The sequence below is a fragment of the Eretmochelys imbricata genome, chromosome 6 (genome assembly GCF_965152235.1).
Source record: "Eretmochelys imbricata isolate rEreImb1 chromosome 6, rEreImb1.hap1, whole genome shotgun sequence".
NCBI classification, from domain to species: Eukaryota; Metazoa; Chordata; order Testudines; family Cheloniidae; genus Eretmochelys; species Eretmochelys imbricata.
In genome coordinates this window covers 84,812,426-84,832,004 of record NC_135577.1, presented here as the reverse complement: position 1 = coordinate 84,832,004, position 19,579 = coordinate 84,812,426, and the positions used below count along the sequence as shown (strand labels likewise).

Here is a 19,579-nt window from a genome sequence, read left to right as displayed (position 1 = left end):
TTAGTGTTTAGAACAGGAAGAGGTCAATCACCAGCCTACCAAATTAACTTATGATGAACAAGATATTTCTGGGTGTAGAAGCCACTCTGCTAAGCTGACTTCTGCCATGTAATATTCATGTTGATTTCCCCACTAGATGGGCAGAGCACTTAGAGATAGGAAACTTTATTCTACCTGAGACAGGAGAATTTGTTGGATAGGACAGTTTGTGTTCTTCCCAGTTATTATGAAACCCTACAAGACATTGACTGTCACGACCAGAACAGGTCCATTATCCAAGGAAGGCACAGTGCTCTGAGACCTTGATGAACCATTGTGTTTCACCTGTGATCTCACCTTCTGGTACCCATTCTCTGAACCTAATTGGGAAGACTTCTTCCAAAAAAAAAAATCTAGCTCTCTCCATTCACCAGTTCTGGGAGTGAAGAATATACAACTGAAGCTAGAGTTCTTTGACGAAGGATGTGATATGGGTCAGATGCAGAGGGGATACTCAGAATTACTAGATAGTTATGATATGAACTCTGGATCACAGAGGTATGCCTATGCATGGGATCAGAATTCCCAAAAAGTTCCAATGAAAATGAGATTTTTGTTTCTGTGATACCACTCCATTATGACCCTCTTCATCTTCTGCTAATATTAATCTGAGATAAGAACTTGTATCTGAGAGTATTGATCCTCATTTTAGGCCTATGATTGGCTTCTCTGACACCATGTGCTTGTCCTGAACCCAAGATATTCCAGGAACTGTATCGCTCTGTATTGTTTGCTTCAGCTTTCCCTCTGCACAGAGTCCTGATTAGAAAAATTGTCAGGAAAGAGATGAATGAATTTCCTTCTTCTCTAAAGTTTATATGATTGCAACTATGATCCTGGAGAGACACCCTGGGAGCACATGTAAGATCAAATGCCAATGACTGAAGTTGGGAAAAGAAACAAAACTGTTATTCATTTGCAAAACATACAAATTGTCTGAGGATGGTATAATGGCGATGCTTTGAAGACAAGCCTCCTTTAGGAACGTATTTACTTGATTCAGACAGGGCCCTGTTCTGCTTGTCCTCAGTTCTCTGAGACTAGAAATACAATGGGGTTGTAATGCTCTAATCTAAATTGGATGATAAATAATTTTATTCATGCCACGGCCTTTCCATGGGTTGCTGCAACTGGAAATGAGTCAGAGATGTTTGAGCAATTCTTGCACAGGTTCCATAGGACACCCCATCTGGACCATATTCAATGACCCCGTTTAATTAAAGCTACAAAGACAGCTCTTAGGCTCCAAATTGAGAGAGCCTCACACCACTTGGGGTACCTAACTCCACATGGGACTGACTGGGAAACCTGCAGACAGCTCTGAGCCAACTGCAATTTTCTCCTCATGTACTTCATGGACAGCTTCAACTTGCCATATGACCTGTATTCCTTTCTATAGTGTCTTGCAGGAGTCAGAATTGTAAATAGACTTTCTGGATAACTCTGAAAGGCCTCAGCTTTCTGTAAAGTTTCCCATTGTATCATTAAGATAGCTGGGAACAGATTTGTCTGAGTGTCTGATCCCAAGGACCAAAACTCCATGTACTTGAATGAAATAGATTTGAATCCATTTCTCCTCTCTCTCCCTCTGCCCCCACTTCCAGGGAGAAGTCCTTAGACCTTACAATTTTTAGGTTGAGAGGGGCCATACGTGCAATACTGTCAACCCATGTTAGCACTGCTGTGAAAGCATGCAGGGGCAGTCATGATCTCAGATGACAATTCATGTTTATTTTTTCTTGACTTGATGCCACCTGAGAGTTTTCATGCTTAAGGGAGGGGACTGAATCAATGCCTGCCTGGACTTGGTTGCCTGTAAACTACATAGTGAAGAGGCTACTCTTTCAGATAAAAATCTTCCATAGTTAGAAATGCTGAGTCCCTGACAAGCAAGGAAAATAGCCACATTTATCTTTGAGAGCGATATCTTCCGGTCTTATCAAATGGAGACCAGAGGGATGGTGTGGTAGAAATAAACAAGTGATGGACTAAGAGGCCCCTTAGTGCTTGCCAGTTCTCCCACATTTGAAGTGCTGTTTCCATAAGAACATAAGAATGGCCATACTGGGTCAGACCAAAGGTCCATCCAGCCCAGTATCCTGTCTACAGACAGTGGCCAATGCCAGGTGCCCCAGAGGGAGTGAACCTAACAGGTAATGATCAAGTGATCTCTCTCCTGCCATCCATCTCAACACTCTGACAAAAAGAGGCTAGGGACACCATTCCTTACCCATCGTGGCTAATAGCCATTAATGGACTTAACCTCCATGAATTTATCCAGTTCTCTTTTAAACCCTGTAATAGTCCTAGCCTTCACAACCTCCTCAGGCAAGGAGTTCCACAGGTTGACTGTGCGCTGAGTGAAGAACTTCCTTTTATTTGTTTTAAACCTGCTACCCATTAATTTCATTTGGTGGCCCCTAGTTCTTATATTATGGGAACAAGTAAATAACTTTTCCTTATTCACTTTCTCCACACCACTCATGATTTTATATACCTTTATCATATCCCCCCTTAATCTCCTCTTTTCCAAGCTGAAAAGTCCTAGCCTCTTTAATCTCTCCTCATATGGGACCCATTCCAAACCCCTTATCATTTTAGTTGCCCTTTTCTAATGCCCGTATATCTTTTCAGCTTATCTTATCTTCTCTCATCACTCCACAGCCATATGCTAGAGGGAAGGAGATGGAGGAGGTGGCGAGGCACAGCAAACTGCAAGAGAAGCTGGGAACAACAACCTGGACGTTAGGACATAGTGACCTACAGCAGCAGCTGGAGATGACAAAATGCTTTGCCCCATAACATCTTCCCAAAGTGCACGAGGAGGAACATACAGCTATAGCTTGTCTAGGGCAGCTACCGCTCACTTAGGAACATAAGAGTGGCCATAATAGGTCAGACCAAAGGTCCATCCAGCCCAGTATCCTGTCTTCTGACAGTGGTCAATGCCAGGTGCCCCAGAGGGAATGAACAGAACAGGCAATCATCAAGTGATCCATCTCCTGTCGCCTATTCCCAGCTTCTGGAACAATCTTCCATTTAGCATGCTGCCCTTCTGGTTTCACTCCCATAATGGAGATGGGGGAAGGAGGGTTGCTTGCTCCCAAGCCAGTTCTTTTCCAATCCTTCCTTTCTCCTTTCCTGCCAAGGGGAAGTGCCCCATGGCCACTGCAGGGGAAGAAAAAACTGGATGGTACAGGAGGCAAGGCATTCCTCTGCTGTCAGAGACTGACAGGTCTGGTTCCAAGCCGAAGATGCAAGCAGGATGAGGTATGCCTTGTAACAGATCCGCGGATCTTAGCACAAAGAACTAAGAGACAAGTCAGAAGTGGAGAGTCAAACTGTGAATTGCTGGCATCAAGATGGAAGTTGAAGCCTTGTGAAATCAACATTTCCCCTCACACTGCCTTCTTTAGCATCAGAATGGTGATGAGAAAGTTTTCAGAGTAACAGCCGTGTTAGTCTGTATTCGCAGAAAGAAAAGGAGTACTTGTGGCACCTTAGAGACTAACGAATTTATTTGAGCATGAGCTTTCGTGAGCTACAGCTCACTTCATCAGATGCATACCGTGGAAACTGCAGCAGACTCTATTGTGCAGGAAATGGCCTAACTTCATTATCATGCACATTGTGTAAAGAGTTGTCACTTTGGATGGGCTATCACCAGCAGGAGAGTGAATTTGTGTGGGGGGGTGGAGGGTGAGAAAACCTGGATTTGTGCTGGAAATGGCTTTTAGATAAGCTATTACCAGCAGGACAGTGGGGTGGGAGGAGGTATTGTTTCATATTCTCTGTGTATATATAGAGTCTGCTGCAGTTTCCACGGTATGCATCTGATGAAGTGAGCTGTAGCTCACGAAAGCTCATGCTCAAATAAATTGGTTAGTCTCTAAGGTGCCACAAGTACTCCTTTTCTTTATGAGAAAGTTTGTGATTGGGCAAAAATGCAGAGTTTGGACAAAACGACATCACCACCAAAAGTGTTGAGCGTGATGCAAATGTGGTTTGGAGATGGTACAAAAACTCATCTGGAAGCCCCAGACGAGGACTGTTTCAGCTTTGACAAGGCTGTTGCAAAGAAACTAAATGAATTCTTTGCACTGGTCTTCACTGCAGAAGACGTGAGGGAGATTCCCACTCCTGAGCCATTCTTTTTAGATGAGAAATCTGAGGAACTGTCCCTGACTGAGGTGTCAGTAGAGAAGGTTTTGGAACAAGTTGATAAATTAAACAGTAGTATGTCACCAGGACCAGATGGTATTCACCCAAGAGTTCTGAAGAAGAATAACTCAAATATCAAACTGCAGAACTACTAACAAACTCACTTCAAACTCACTTATCATTCAATAAGTTTCCCTGTTTTGCTCATTCCCTCTGAAGCATCTGAGCAAGATGGACCACTAGTCCAACCCAGTATGACAATTCTTATGTTCTTAAGATAAATCACCATTTATATTATAGGTCTCAGATTTTGCCCTAAATGACTTAGGAAAAAGGAGAGGTTGGTTTTTATTATATATACTTTTTCTTAGTTAAACATATATATTATTGCCTGCATTTGTAAATATAAGGGGGAAAAGATAATAGCACAAAAAGCTATTGCCATCCTTTGCAATATAAGCTTATCCATGGGGCTGAACTTCCTAAAATAACTTTTTTTCTATTCCGAAAAGGGCAGTACACGCTATTATGTATCAAGTACCTTATGAAATTACTCTGTAGACACCAATTACTTACACAGTACATAATGCATTTTTCTGCGAGGTAAAATTAAGTCTTAGCAATGAAACCACTATGCCCAACAATTTACACAAGAAAAAAGGAATAGAGAATACATATATTAGTGGAACAAACGAAAGAGGTTTTGCCTCTACGCTTCTGATTTCAGCCAGCTCTTAAATCTTAGTGGAAGTGAGTTTGGTGGTCTCAGAATTGAAATCACCATGCCCAACAATTTGTGCAAGAAAAAGGAAGACAGGACACCTAAATAAGTGGAACAAATGTGTTTTCTCTCTACACTGACTTCAGCCAGCTCTTACATCCTAGTGGAAATGAAGTTAGTGATCGCAGCTGAATTTCTCAGTCAGCATCAGAAAACTGGTTTCAATTATTACCTATAATTCAGAATGATTAAAAGAACCTAATCTGGAGAGCCCTAGGACTAACATAACTTGTAAACTATGTTAACATTCCTCTCACCTCAAGAAAGGAAGATTACTCAAAGCCAGGGTCAAGATCACTGGCCAGCAGTCAATGCACCACATGTTTAGTAAAGATAAATAAATGTCTTAAATTATTATAGTTCTTCAGCCTTCACCAACCATATATATTCCCCTCAAATGTTTAAATACTGCCCCCTGATTAAATGCCCCATAAATAAAAAGAGCTCATTGTGCAATATTAAATGTGAACTGATGCTGATGAAAGCTTAGCTTTTTAAGATCACAGCTGCTTGTCTGAATTATTGTCCATTTAGGTGTGAACTTTAAATTTAATTTTAAATAAATTTTATTACGTGATGCTTATGACCACAGGACTAACAGTACTTTGAGAATGCACATGAGGCAAGCAACTGTTCTATTTCACCACATACCTCTATCAATGTACTGGAATGCTGATCTGCATCACTTTTGCATGCTAAACCCCTGTGGAAAGGAGTCTGCCAATTGTGCTAGAGTGTTACAATCTAAACATAGATCCACTGAGGATTATTTTGCCATCATTAAGCTCATTTCCATTTGGACCTAACAATGTGCATTATCCCAAAAACTGGAGTTTGGGCAGTTTAAAAGGAGAACTAGGTTTCACAGGACACAATAACTGAATCCTTCACTGATGTACAGCAGTCCAAAATAATGTAATTTGCATGTAGAATAATTACAAGGTTTGAAATGGAATTCTCCTGGTTAATAATATGAGAGATTCTAGTTCAAAAACATCACTGGAACTTCTACTCCTCACATTGTCGCATGTAAAATAATCAGTGGGCAAAAGACGTAGCCATAGTTATTGTTCCCTGGAACAACCTACAAAATTGCTGCACAGGACCAATGATATGTGTTACCCACACTTAAAACAGTTTCTTGTCCCATACTAAATACAGCAGGCAGGATAACAGAGAAGAGAAGCAGGATAAAACCACAAAAAGGCAACCGAAAAATGGAAGTTAGAGGCAAAATTCAGGATTACCACTCGGACTTGTAAACTCTTCACTCTGTTAGCACCTCTGATAATTTGAGGCAACTTTGGCCCATGACCCTGCCCAGCCCAATGAGATTCGAGAATATGCATAATAAATTTGTGTGTGGTATTTCACTGACAAAAATCACATCCCCATAAATAAAATGCTTTCAGGTTTCTATTCGTGCAATTTGCAAATATTCATGGAACTGTAATAATACATCCATAGGATTAGATCACCTGTAGATCATAGTTAAGCAATTTAAAGGGCATTATAGTACAAAAAATAGGCCTACCACTAAAGTTAAACTGCAGCTACTTTCATAGAGGAGACATTTACAATGTATTCTTCTATTCATTGCAGTACTCGGTATCATACTAGTATTTTTTTAAATTCATCTGGACAAGATCTCTTTTCAACAAGAATAACAGGAAATATGGGATTTATTGCTATAATGAAGTCCTTTCAAATCTCTGTTTTCCTTTTATAAAGGACAGGAGGATAGGCGTTCATCTCATCAGGCAGCTTATTAGGATTAGCACTGAATAAGACACCACAGAATGTCAAGCCTATCAGTTACTAAACATGCATCATACAAACTTTGTCTTTGCAAGAACCTCTGCTCTGCATTTGTCATCCACCTGAATAATTAACTAGTACATGCTGCCTGCCAGCAGTTTGGGGAATTAATTTTCACACATTAAATGCAGATCACATCCGCAAAAACTCAGACCACACACATACTGTAGTACAATCTTTCAAACATTAAGAGGCAAAGAAATAAATTTTACTGTGCTCAAACTTGGTTGTGACTGAAAACTTAATGATTATGAAGTCACATCTCTGATAAATCTCAAGTATTTCTGATGACATCCAACTAACATAATTAATTACTGTATGTCCTCAATTGACTAACTCTTCTGCTCACTGCTAGCAATGGAAAAAAGCCATTTATAATACTTCCTTTAAATTATTGTTAATCCTGATTGTAGCTCTGTCCTTGTTAATCTTGACTAGTTCTATTCCCCTCATTACTGAGAGATCTAATATAAAAGCCAACGTTTGTAAATGATTGAACTTTTTTAAACATGAAGGGTGACTATATGCTTTTAAAAATTACAATCCTTACCCCCCTAATTTTTACATGTGTACAGTGAAATCAAGGAGTTAAAAGGAAAAAAATCAGATTATATTACACTTTCTACAAAACATGACAATGCACACCACAAATCAGTGGATTTCTGAGAAACCGAATAAATCTCCAATGGAAAAAATATACTGTATATGTTGAAAATGGCAATTAAAAACACCACCACACACAAAGTTTGATGAGAGTCTTAACCTGAAGCTCTGCTTGTGGTTGGTTTATCTTGTGGAGTTTTCTGGAATTACCTCCTCTAGCGAAGGGAGTTGGGTGAGTAAAGGTTGAGGCCTCCGAAACCTGCAAATTTGTGGGATCTAGATGGGAGAGCATCCTTCTTGGATTGCTATCCATCCACATGGTAATGCTGGCCCTTCTAAGAAGCCCAATTCCATAGCTCATAGGAGTCCTCATGCAGCTGCTCAGTAACTAACTACTTTCCCACCAAGTTTCCACATGAAAATCTGAAAGCTGAACAGAGAACAATGCTACAGACTATGCTCCTTCTACCTCACACTGTTCCTAAAGCCCAGAGGAAGGAAGACCCATGAAGGTCTCTGGAAAGAAGGACAGCGTGGCAGAAGCAGCACATACCCACTTCTATACAGCGATAAGGAGTTACACCGAAGTAAGCACAGCAGTGAATCTATGACAACAGTCTTAAATTCAAAGGGATCCACAAGTCCAGTGCTTGGACCTGATTCTGGAAGCCCTCTGTGCACTGAACTGGCACTGAAGGCAATAGGAGTGACATGTAAATAACCTGAAAGAGCCTTTCATATAAGGAGAGGAAAGATTTCAATGTAAGCAGACAACCGATTTTCTGCCTGTTCTTTCCTGGGTTAGAATATTGCCATAGAACAGTAACCATTCAAAAGCCCACTCTATCTGATTAAGCCATTCCTACTGGTTAACATTCTGCGGCTTAAAAGGAAAAATCATTTGTGTCTTTTGGACAAACATTCCAGTGTCCCTCTCAAACTGGCATCTTGCCTTTGGTTATAGTCACATCAGCACTTCTTTCATCTTCTATAATATTGGTGATGGACGCACTTTTCACAAGAGAAAAGGAAAATGTGTTCTTTGTACTCAAATCTTTATTTGGTACCATTTAAAGAAAATAGCCCAATTAATCAACATAGAATTGAAGTGCTAATCCTATGGAAGTATTTGAGACCTACAATAATACCAGATGATTCCATCATGAATGTTATTACAGAAATATCAAAGGCATTAATGATTGAAAACCATTCTTTTAAAATGTTACCTTCTATTTATAGTTAGCCTGGCTACTGCTTGTAATAAAGATACGAATTCCTTCTGTAGTAATGAATGTGAAAAATGGTGACCAGGTTTTCCTTGGAAGCTTTACATACAGAACAATCTACACCAGGGGTAGGCAAACTATGGCACGCGTGCCAAAGGTGGCATGCGAGCTGATTTTCAGTGGCACTCACACTGCCCAGGTCCTGGTCACCAGACCAGGGGGCTCTGCATTTTAATTTAATTTTAAATGAAGCTTCTTAAGCATTTTAAAAACCTTATTTACTTTACATACAACAATAAGTTTAGTTATATATTATAGACTTATAGAAGAGACCTTCTAAAAATGTTAAAATGTATTACTGGCACACAAAACCTTAAATTAGAGAGAATAAATGAAGACTCGGCACACCGAGTCTTCTGAAAGGCTACTGACCCCTGATCTACACAGAGATAAGGAAAAACTCAGATTTGCAATTCTAGACAGGGAATCAAAGTATTCCTGAACACTTTGAGAATACAACATCAGTGGCCCTTCTTTAGCTGTAACACAGTATATGAAATATTATGATAGGCCATTGTCTTTGTCACTTCTTAAAATATGGTTACATTTTGAATGTATGATTTCAAAGTATTCCTGCTATCATAAAGGTACTACCAAGAAATAAAGTGATTACTATTTCTGCGACCTACATTAAAATAGTCACCCTAATGTGAATGAAGTACCAGTTAATCATCAGAGTAAACAAAAATCTATTAAAAATTATATTGAGGTGCTGTATTTATTCATTACTAAATACTAATGCAATCATTTACACAAAAATCATTATTTTTTTGTTCTTTGCTCATTAATAATCACATCAGAAAACAAATATTTTGCATCAAATTAACATACTGTATTCAGTTAGCTTTCCTTCTGTTTCTGAAAAAAGTGGTAATGGGTTTTTTAATCTCTAATATTATAATATATAGTTTGTACTGGGAAATGATTTAATGTACTGACTGAGAATTTTTAATCCATATTCTCCGTGCTTAATATTTTGTTTCTGTTACTGAAATTTACATTGAAAAGACTTAGTATTGTCCAGAGCAGAGACCTAGTTCTAAACACAGTGTGATGACCACTAGCAAACTAAAATTGAGGCCCTGCCCTTGGCCCATGGTCTTAATCTCTGGGTATTGCTGAAAATGTTGTTCCATGCATGGATTAGCAAATTAAAAAACTTCACAAACCTCCACCATGATTTGTCTATTTCTACCCCAAGATTCCCATCCATAGTTTCAACTGTAGATATAAGTGTTCTGGGTGGGAGTGGGAGGAAGAGGTTGTATAACTCAGAATCGTAACTACCACTTCTGAAAAACAACAACATGCACAAGAATTTAAATTACGATCACTGGATAGTCAAAACTTCAGCTGATTCATTTTGCTGGATTTAACATAACATTTATTAATTTTTTTTCCACTTTTAAAAAAATAAACTTAAATAGTATCTATTGATCTATCTACCTATTGAGAGACAGACGGTTAACTAACCCATTGACTGTTAATTTTAAAAAAATGAGAAAGGAAAAAAATGCTAATTGAAAATTAAACCTTAACATTCCTTTCACTACTGAGTAAAAGACAAACACCATTTCTACTTCACAGTTAGTCCAAATTTTCTTTACATTATAGTATTTTTACTTCACCACTCATTGTCATTGAGCATTTTTACATGGGACAATAAACGAGCACTATATATGTATTCACTGAAGCACTGATTTTTTTAATATAGCTTGATCTCAAACTGGATGCAACTACAAGGCATTATAACAAGCTGATGTCAGTTTAAAACAGTTAATGACAGACTCTTTTCTTTAGATCTTTTTACCTACCATAACTGTTCTCGGGCGAACAATATTCTAGCAATTAATAAACAAAGTCATTGTCCAGCTATACCAAAAGAAGGCCAGGAGACACTTGATACGGTTTTAATCAGGCCGCAACTTTATTATTAGATGTCTGGGACTACCCAGCAAATAAAAGTGTACAATGCAGGTAACTCCGTGATCATTCAATTTGTACCCGAGGGGCTTCCACCAGCCCTCCTCTTTTTCCATGCAGGTTCCCAGCCAACCAATTGCTGGGACCTTACCATCTTCCCCACCCCTGAAAGAGTGTTAAGGTAGGCTATAAGGAATGGGGGTTGCCTCCCTGCTGTGCCAGTCACAGCAGCCCTGATCCCTCTACCCCCTTGTGCTCCTTTAATAAACACCTCCTTTTTTTGTACTTTACCAACGCATTTATCTGGTCACTGTATCCCTTCCCTGTGGAGTACCTGAACTGGACAGCCGCCCCACACTTACATAATGAGTTGCAATATCACAGCCTAACACCCTTCATTACTCACCATAACAAATCCCTCCCCAAACCTATAGTGGGGAAGGAGAAAAACCTCTCACTCACTCCACCTTGGCCAATCTGTTGGTGAGGGAAAAATTTCTTTGTAGCCCTCCTAGAAAGGTGTGACTAGGATGATGCCAACCGCATGTCCTCACTAAACCTGGTATTTTGCCACCCCCAAGGGGAAGGAGGCTGGGTGCTTCTCCGCCTGATCTGGGAAAAGGGGGCTTACAGTGAGAGGCCCAACAGAACTGAATCTCTATATACGTTGTCATTTGATGTCACAGGAATAAATTATTATTCCTTACTATTAAAATAAGGTTATTATTAACCTTGTTTTGAGAGTAGGGGGCAGGATGTTTATAAAAATATACCAAACTACAAAGGCACCATGCTCTTCCCTGCCCCTGAACAAATTGGAGGATTGAGCCAAAAGAAATCTGATGAGGTTCAATAAGGATAAGTGCAGGGTCCTGCACTTAGGATGGAAGAACCCAATGCACAGCTACAGACTAGGGACCGAATGGCTAGGCAGCAGCTCTGTGGAAAAGGACCTAGGGGTGACAGTGGACGAGAAGCTGGATATGAGTCAGCAGTGTGCCCTTGTTGCCAAGAAGGCCAATGGCATTTTGGGATGTATAAGTAGGGGCATAGCGAGCAGATCGAGGGACGTGATCGTCCCCCTCTGTTCGACATTGGTGAGGCCTCATCTGGAGTACTGTGTCCACTTTTGGGCCCCACACTACAAGAAGGATGTGAATAAATTGGAAAGAGTCCAGCGAAGGGCAACAAAAATGATTAGGGGTCTGGAACACATGACTTATGAGGAGAGGCTGAGGGAACTGGGATTGTTTAGTCTGCGGAAGAGAAGAATGAGGGGGGATTTGATAGCTGCTTTCAACTACCTGAGAGGTGGTTCCAGAGAGGATGGTTCTAGACTATTCTCAGTGGTGGAAGAGGACAGGACAAGGAGTAATGGTCTCAAGTTGCAGTGGGGGAGGTTTAGGTTGGATATTAGGAAAAACTTTTTCACTAGGAGGGTGGTGAAACACTGGAATGCGTTGCCTAGGGAGGTGGTGGAATCTCCTTCCTTAGAAGTTTTTAAGGTCAGGCTTGACAAAGCCCTGGCTGGGATGATTTAATTGGGGATGGGTCCTGCTTTTGAGCAGGGGGTTGGACTAGATGACTTCCTGAGGTCCCTTCCAACCCTCATATTCTATGATTCTATGATTCTTAGGAGACTTGGTGAATTTTTTTTTAAAATGAGCGTATTAATGAGGTTAAGCGTTAACAGTTAACACTAAGTAATTCCACTCTAGAAAAGAACTCTAAACTTTGGTTTTGACCACAGAGCTAAGAGACCAGAACCTTCATGATATAATGACGAGCCAGTAAAGAACAAAGGGGTTTGGTAAGACAGATGAAATGCATATAGACTGAATGTAACTACCCAATTGAAATTTAGCCTGTGATCACTGGGATTAACATTAGGGATGAGCCAACTGACTGAGAAAGAGAAGAAGTGACCCAAAATGCACAATGAATCCTCTTCAGTTCCTTCTCTATTGCAGAGTCCTTGACAAGAACTCCGAAGTAGAGGCGAGGAGGGTGGGTTGTGGACTCCTGAGCAGTATCCCCACTGTAGGGCTGGGGTTTCAGAGTCAAGTCAGTTACAGAGGGAACTGAAGATGGCATCGAAAGTGGAGTCTCCAGTAATCAGATAATTTTCTGCAAAGGTATGTGCAGACACCCAGGTTGCCTCTCTACAGATTTCTGAGATAGGGACATCATTGAGAAAGGAGACGTAGGAGGAAACCGACCTTGTGGAGTGAGTGCAAATACTAGATGGAGGTGTTATGATGTAAATCTAATAGCATTGTTTAAAACATTTCGAGACCCATTTGGAGAGTCTCTGGGCTGATATGACCAAGCCTTTAGATCTCTCCACAATAGAAAAGAAAAGCTTAGGAGATTTCCTAAATGCCTTCGTCCTATCCAAGTAAAAGGCCAGGGCTCTCCTAACATCTAGCATGTGCAATTTAGCCTTCCTGTTATTATGGTCAGGCTTGAGGTAAAAGGTCAGGAGGTGAATCAGTTGGTTTATGTGAAAGGGGGAGGTCACCTTGGGGATGACGTTCGGGTGCAGTCTGAGTGTGACCTTGTCCTGAAAGAATATTGGGGGAGGAGGGCGGTGCCATCAGTGCCGCTATTCTCCTCACTGAGCTGATCGCCACCGGAAAGGCCATCTTCATCGACAGGTGTGTGAGCAAAGGGAGGTCTAGTCAGACTTTTTAGTACTAGGTTTAGGTCCCATGTTGGGGTAGGATGTCTGGGTTGGGGATAAAAGGTTTATTATACCCTGTGGAATTGTTTTGTTGTCAGGTGTGAGAACATGGAGTATCCCTCTACTTGTTGATGGAAGGCTGCTACAGCCACTAGATGAACTCTGACGGAGAACCCTGAACTGATGGATAGCCCTGGTTTTTTATACAGTCAGCACATAGTCTAGGACCATTGGGAGGGTAGCAGATGTTGGGTAAATTTGTTGGGAATTATACCAAACCTGAAACTTGGATCACTTTTTCTAGTAAGACAGATTTGTAGTGGATTTTCTACTGTGCAGTAACACTTCCTGTACTTAGTCCAAACAGGACCTTTCTAATTTCTGGAACCATGAAGGAGCCAAGCCTTGAGGCACACTATCTGCAAGTTGGGATGTAGAGCACGTCCTTCATTCCATGATAGGAGCTATGGCATGGGTTGGAGAGAGATCAGTGGGCATGTCGCCAGTTGTGACAGGTATGGGTACCAAGTCTGTCTTGGCCAGGTGGGAGCAATCAGTATGATGTGTGCTCCTTCTCTTTTTATTTTTAATAGGACTTTCAACAGTAGCGGACACAGGGGAAAGGCATAGAGAAGGTCTTTGTTCCACGGGAAGAGGGAGAGCATCCCTTAAGGAGTGTTGTACTATCCCTGCCCTGAAGAAGAAAGGTGGGCATTTCTTGTTCAGGTAAGTGGAAAACTGGTCTGTGGTTGGTGTCCCCCACTGCCTGAATAGGATGTGAAGCACTGCTGGGTTTATCTCCCATTCGTGGTTGTGTGGGAATTTGCGACAGACTGTCTGATACTGAGTTTTGTACTCCTGGCAGGTAGGCTGCTGATAATGTGCTGTTGTGGGAAATGCACCAGTTCTACAGCTTTAGTGCTTCTGTGCAAAGGAAGGGTGATCTGGCTCCTCCCTGCCGATTTATGTAGTACATACATGCTATGTTGTCTGTTAAGACTCTTGTGTGTGTTTCCTTGATCAGTGGGAGGAAATGGGCATAAGCATTCCTGAGTCTGAGGAGGTTGATGTGGAGGGACAGGTCAGTGGATGACCATTTGCCTTTCGATGTAAGGCTATGTAGCTATGCACCCCATCCTATGAGGGATGCATTGGTGGTGAGAAGTAACGATGGAGAAGTTTGCAAAAAGGGGATCCCTCTGTAAACATCTGCTGGATTTTTCCACCAGTGCAGGGAGTTTTTGATCCTGGTAAGTAGTGACAGAGATTTGTTTACTCTGTCTTTGTTGCATCTGTAGACCAAGCTGAACCACATTTGGAGGCACTGTATGTGAAGTCTGGCATGAGGTATCACTGCTGTTCCCAACGCTATATGCCCCAGGAGTTGGAGACCGTGTCTGGCGGACATTTGAGGTCTGTTTTGTACTGACTTTATGAGCAGGGGCAACATGTGAAACCTCTGCTATGACAGGAGTGCTTTGGCTTATAACAAGTCAAGGTCAGCCCCTATAAATTCTAGGTGCTATGTAGGGATGAAAGTTGATTGTTGGATGTTGATCTGTAGACCCAGTTCCGTGAACAAGTTGACTGCAGTTTTGGTAACCCAGGAGCCTCATTGAAGGAGCAGGCTCTGAGTAGACAATTATCCAGGTAGGGGCAGATCATAAACCCCTGGGAGCATAGGTGAGCAGCCACTAGGGATAGGACCTTGGAGAATGGTCTCAGAGCCAATGAGAGGTCAAAGGGAAGGACTCTGTATTGGTAGTGGTCCTGCCCATGGTAAATCTGAGGAATTGTCTCTCTGAAGGTAGGATCGATATGTGGAAAGAGACATCCTGTAGGTCAAGGACCAAAATCCAATCTCCCTGTTCCAAAGAGATGGAATGATCACTGCTAGTGTGACCATCCTGAATTTTTGAGCTTTGACAAATTTGTTCAGAGCTCTGAAGTCCAGTGTGGGTCTCCAATCTCCCTTCTTTTTGGGTATCAGAAAATAATGAGAGTAGAAACCTTTGCCTCGTGTTGGGAAGGGCGGGAGGTGAAGTGGATGGAGTACCCATTGCGGATGATTTCCGGGTCCTATCAGTCAGATGTTATTCGTTCCCAGTTGTTGTGGAATGGAACAAGGCGGTAGATTCAGCTGGGTGCAATGGGTTGGTCAGCTGCAGCTGGAGTTGAGGGGAGTGGTCTGTCGATGCCTCAACCGACATGTCAGAACTGATATTTTGAGGCAGATGGTGGTGAGGCAGAAGGCTGTGAGCCTGATGGCTTATGACTGGAAAATCTGCATAGTTTTTCTCTGAGGCTCATAGAAACACTGGATTGAGAATTGTGAAGTTCAGGATTTATGTCCTGTCCTTCCGAGACCCGAGTTTGAGTTGTTGATAGAGACCACACTTCTGAGGAATGTGGCCTTCCCCAAGGCAGTAGATACAGTGAGAATGTTTATCCACTGCAGGGATGGCCTCCTTACATGAGGGGCACTTCTTGAAGCTCAGTGAGATGGGCATATCCCACACTGGGGAAAGCGGCCCCAGACAAAGGAGAAACTAAAAGTCTCCTTTTTTTGAGACAGAAAGAAAGAGAGAAAATAAAGAAAATCTACAACGAAGAGAGAAGATTAACTAGCTACTGAAAATGCTAAGGAAAGAGAGTAGACCTAACGATCCACAAATGGACTGCTAATGACAATGTCTCTAGCCAGGAGCATTTGAAAAGGAACTGGAGAGGGGTTCACCTGTGTGCACTGGTTAGCCTTGTGGTGGGGCATGAGAGGGCGACAGTGCATGTGAGGGCCGAATGGACACTGCTACCAAAGTTCTCTGATCAGCAGCACAGGGACACAAGTGCCCCTACAGTGGAGCACCCATGGGGACACTACTCAAAGAAGAATGTGTTATTTCTGGTCTGACTGGAAACAATCAGCATTAGAAATCTTGAACGTCACTTCTCTCAAGACTTTTAGCCTAATTTTGCAGATACATTCAGAAAGCGTTTTGAGTGCTTATCCATACCAAACCTTCCAGCTTTTGGAGGTTCACCCAACAGCAGTTAACATGCCTGGTTTTGTGACAAATGCCAGGAAATCATTTAATGAACACAAGTGATCAGGATCACAGTTTTAATCTCAGCCAAATGACAGCATCTCCCCCAAACTTGACCTTTCAAGGACATTCGTTCAATAGCAATTCCGAAGGAAGACTGCCCTTTACATCTTCCTGTACAATTATCATAGCATCCTCTTATACTGTTAACACTGGGCAATAGTCACAAATGACTGACACTATGCAAGAGTGACTGTCATGTAGGGAACACAGAAAAATTAAGCAGCATACTGCATCAGTGTAACTTGCTCAAAAACAGTAAAAGGGTAACCTCATCAGCCATCTTCTGGTAACTCAAAGCCTCTTGATTCTCCAAAAATGGCTACCTCCACATTGCTGGGGTTAGCATTACTGCATAATGAACTTACAGATAGCTTACAGTGATGGGCTGTACTCAGAGCCTCGTGGGGCCATGCTCAGGACTGTTTCTATGGGTGGGTGAGCAGGATGGTTGCCTTGGGTGCCATACAACTGAGGGTTTTGGTTTTTGCTCTGCTGATTCACCAGCTGTTTAATTTTTTTTCTCAGCTGCTGAGGAGGAGAGCACCAAGCAAACGTTTTTGACCTCCACCCAAGCAGCTGAGGGGAAAAAATAACCATGGTTGGCCACTTCAGGCGGGAGAGGGAACAGTGGCACATCTAGAGCCACTCCAGGTCACCCTTTTGGAAAGAAGGCTTCTCCTATCTGATTTTCCCATTAAGGAAATCTCCGCTGACTCAGACAGATGTGTAGGGCCAATTCCAGACGCCAACTGTAAGGAACCAAAGGCTATTCCCAGAGATACTATGGAACTACATTTATTTTTCCATACTTCAGATCACGACTAGGTCTGGTAGTAGATTGGACTAGATCTGAGAATTGGAACTCCTGAAGCATATGGACAAGAATGCCTCCTACAACTGTTTGAAGTTAAGGAAAAGCAGCTGGGATCCTTGATAAATCTGCATTCATCAGGGCAAGTGAGCCTCATTATCTAATCAGGAGTTTATAAAAGGGCTGGTTTTCTCTCAGGAAGGGAAACAGAAAGACCCTGAACAGAAAATCTGCAAACAGAGAAAAATTCTCCACACCTCAGAAGAGTGTATACATTATCAATCCCCAGGCCAAACAACTGGTTTGTGAGTTGGTATTTATGTCATGATCACAATTAAAAGTGTTATATTTTGTCATCTGCAAGCAATTAACATCACCCCGGCAATAATAATAGTAGTAGTAGCAGCAGCAGTAGTAAGTGAATTTCATCTATAGATCAGTGCTTTATGCTATTCCATACAGTCAACACAGCTGGTGCAAATACAAGTAGTAACACGAACTGACTGAATATACTATTTATCTGTCTGTTGTATAAATAAATAATATATTCTCCCCTGCACTAACAGAGGAACACACTAGATAAATCTACCAGACCTTTTTCCATGGCTAACATTTGAAAATGTAAGAATTCCTCTCTTCTTTCTCCATTTCCTAGGTCTTGTTCTAATTTTTTTATGCAAGCCACATTAGAGGAAGTTAAGCAATAGGGAAGATTTAAGGCGGCATTTTCACCTGCTTGAAGTACCTCACAAGTGAGAACAGTAAGAATCAAAAATGCACAGTACTAAAAATGTATTTACAAAATAGATCCTGCTTAACAAGCCAGAATGGTTCGTTTCTCCACACCCTGACCCGGAGGAACCACTTTAGTGCCTGGGGGTAATTCAGTAACCACACCCATTCCGTCACTGTTTTTTCTACCAAGACATCCAGCAAGGCAGCCAATTTGTGAGACCTGTGATGATGGTTTTGTGATACTGACATTTTTCTGCTTGGAAGTTGACTGAGACCACCAACTCATTTCACATAGGCCAGCAAGAGCCATCATATAATAATGACTTTTGGTTTCTACCCACCTGTGCTACATTCAAACTGGTGACCTAGAGGTGAAGGTCTCGATATCCCATTACCAGACCCTCCAGTCTGTAGTCTCCCTGTGCAGTAAGTGTTTCTCTACAGTATAAAGTCAAGAGACAGTGAAATTTGTCTATCTGAAATCTGTTCTCAAGTTTATGGTCAGTCAAACCATTCTGATGCACACCGATATGTACTTCAGATATTGTTTGTGTTGAATATTTTTCAGCCAACACAATAACCCCGAGCAAGGAAAAACCACATAAAAATGAAGATAGAAAATGTAAGTAAAGTATTTCTCAACAGAGTCCAAAATTAAGATCCCAAACTCTCTGCACATTACTAGGAAAAAAGAATTAGCCACTATCAACAAGAATTTGAAAAAAATGTTCATATAATAGTCCAAACATTATTTACACTTCCACCAAGCTACTGAAGTATATGCATTTTTGATAGTTTTAATATCAGCATTATATGCAAATCTTGTGTTGTATTTGCACAAACTGAGAAATTGTTTTGTACTCAGTAGTGCTGATCTGTTTTTAAACCACAGTTTTAAGTATCAGGAACAGTAAATTAACTTCTGTGTTAAATGTGTCAAGTACTACAAAAGTGTTAATTAGTATATTATTAAAACAGTTTTATGGGGAGCTGGGAGAGGAGAAACTAATTTTAAACAGTAACAGTTTGGGTTTGAACTATATGTCTGCCAAAAACAAAATGACTAAATGCTTATATATTTGGAATGTGTTTAACTTAAGTTACAAGAAACCATCTCCTGTAAAATATAAAAGGTATTTTTTAAGAAATAAACATACTTTATACTGTATTAAGTTAAAAATACTGTCTTTCAATGTAACATTCAACCTTGAATTAATCAGATAAAGATGAAAGTGGAGAATTTTGCCAACAGTGTTTCTTACTAACGTCGCTCACTTATGCCTTTCAGCTTGGTATATTTTCTATGAAGGATATCTTGTTAAAACAACTGTTGAAGGCAAATTATATCATATCAACCACACACCATACCCTATGGGAGCTCAAATGTTCCGAAGTCTATGTTAATACAATCCTGCTGCACAATTCAACTAACGGAGGAAAAAAGCAGTTCTTCAGTGACATGTAAGACTTCATATAAGTACCACATTATCTGTATGTCTTCTAGAAATGAGTCAAAGCCATAGCAAGGATTATACTGAATCAATTTAGGAAGGTAAATATTGTAAACAAGTACCATAAAATAGCCTAGTAGATGATTCTAATCTCCATTTATCAACCAACAAGAAGGCTGCA

At 41.0% G+C, this 19,579-nt stretch overlaps 1 protein-coding gene across 1 annotated transcript in view; it reads right to left on the bottom strand.

Moving 5' to 3' along the window:
• The window catches only part of NPAS3 (neuronal PAS domain protein 3), an 846,484-nt gene that overhangs the window by 688,892 nt on the left and 138,013 nt on the right, over positions 1–19,579 (bottom strand). The window lies entirely within an intron of this gene.